Here is a 2196-nt window from a genome sequence, read left to right on the forward strand (position 1 = left end):
CAGGAGAATTGCTTGAACCTGGGGGGCAGAGGTTGCAGTGAGCTAACACCACTGCACTCCAGCCTGGGAGACAGAGAGCAACTCCAACTCAAATAAATAAATAAATAAATAAGACAAAAACGTGGAAATACTAGACTGGCTGAGTCTTCTGGCCTCATCTTTCTTCCGTGCTGGGTGCTTCCTGCCCTCGAACATCAGACTCCAAGTTTGTTCTTCAGCTTTTGGAATCTTAGACTTACACCAGTGATTTTGCCAGGGGCTCTCAGGCCTTCAGCCACAGACTAAAGGCTGCACTATTGTCTTCCCTCCTTTTGAGGTTTTGGGACTCAGGCTGGCTTCTCCTCAGCTTGCAGATGGCCTATTGTGGAACTTCCTTCCCCTTGTGATCGTGTGAGTCAGTTCTCCTTAATGAACTCCCTTTCATATATACATCTATCCTATTAGTCCTATCCCTCTAGAGAATCCTGACTAATACACTAGGGATGCATTAATTTTGCCCAATACAGGACTCCACTAGTGGGCATTCCTTGCTCTGGGACTTCCCACTGGCCTAGCCAAGACTTTCTGAAAGATGCTGGGCCAGTTATCAATGTATTACCGCTCAGCTCCAAATTCACTCCACTCTGCACAATGGAGATGAACTGAACTCCTTTATAGTGAGATGCTGAGCTTTGCAAGTAGTCAGTGCTAGAAGCGACTTTCAGGAGGAGAGGAGGTTTCTGTGTGCGCGCTGTTCTTGCTCCTGTTTTTTGGTTGCTTAGCAGTGTGTGTGAGGACATTTAGTGGTGATCTGCCCCAGCCATGAGCCCAGTATGCATAACCTATGGCAACACTGCAGCCCTCAGGCCCGGGGACCATCTTCCAGCAAACCTCCTGATGCAGACGCCTCAAGCTTTAGGCCTCACATCTGCAAATGTGCCCCAATTCCACCCGCCCACCAGTCTCAGCTCCCTTAGCCCTCTGAGGGTTATTCCTGCTTACCCAGGGGACTGTGGACCAGCTCTGGCCGTAGGCAACCCACCCAACTTCTCGCCATCCAGTGGGCTGCAACCAACCACACCTTCTCCAGTGAGGTCTGAACCTCACTTGGGGAGGGCACCCCCTTCCAAGTTTATCTTTCCTTGGGGACTCTCCTTGGATATCTTTTAAAGGTCTCTTCTTTTTTTTTTTTTTTTGAGACGGAGTCTCCTTCTTGTTGCCCACGCTGGAGTGCAATGTCGTGATCTTGGCTCAGTGCAACCTCCACCTCCCAGGTTCAAGCGATTCTCCTGCCTCAGCCTCCACAGTAGCTGGGATTACAAGCGTGCACCAGCATGCCTGGCTAATTTTTGTATTTTTAGTAGAGATGGGGTTTCCATGTTGGCCAGGCTGGTCTTCAACTCCGGATCTCAGGTGATTTGCCCACCTCAGCCTCCCAAAGTGCTGGGATTACAGGGTGAGCCACCGCAGCCGGCCTTTGCATCTTTATGGTTACTCTCCTGGGTAAGAATAATAATGTTTTCATATTAAACAACCCCTGTTTAAATTGCTTTGTGGTTTTTGTCTCCTGATGGGACTCAGAATGATCCAGAGGCCCTGAAGTCTGAGGCTGTTCCTATGCAATTCTCCTTTCTTCCCTTCTCTTCTTCCACAGGTGTCAGATCTGTACCGCAGTCTGAAGATTCTCCCAACCTACTCCTGCTTCCTCTCTCCTTTCTCTCTCACAGGCATTACCCCCAGTAAATCTCTTCACATGGTTAATTCCTTCTTGGCATTTGCTTCTCAAAGAACCCAAATGGACACAACTTCCCATCACACTTAGAATAAAATCCCCCAGCACTTTGAGAGGCTGAGGCAGGAGGATCACTTGAGGCCAGGAGTTTGAGACTAGCCTGGACAACATAGCGGAGCCCTGTCTCTACCAAAAAAAGCCGAGCGTGGTGGCTCATGCCTGTAATCCCAGCACTTTGGGAGGCCAAGGTGGGCAGATCATGAGGTCAGGAGTTTGAGACGAGCCTGGCCAGCATGGTGGAACCCTGTCTCTACTAAAAATAGAAAAAATTAGCTGGGCGTGGGGGCGGACGCCTGTAGTTGCAGCTACTCGGGAGGCTGAGGCAGGAGAATGGCGTGAACCCAGGGGGCAGAGCTTGCAGTGAGCAGAGACTGTGCCACTGCACTCCAGCCTGGGGGACAGAGCGAGACTCCATCTCCAAAAAA

Source organism: Mandrillus leucophaeus, unplaced genomic scaffold, assembly GCF_000951045.1.
Source record: "Mandrillus leucophaeus isolate KB7577 unplaced genomic scaffold, Mleu.le_1.0 Scaffold206, whole genome shotgun sequence".
In the NCBI taxonomy this organism is placed as follows: Eukaryota; Metazoa; Chordata; class Mammalia; order Primates; family Cercopithecidae; genus Mandrillus; species Mandrillus leucophaeus.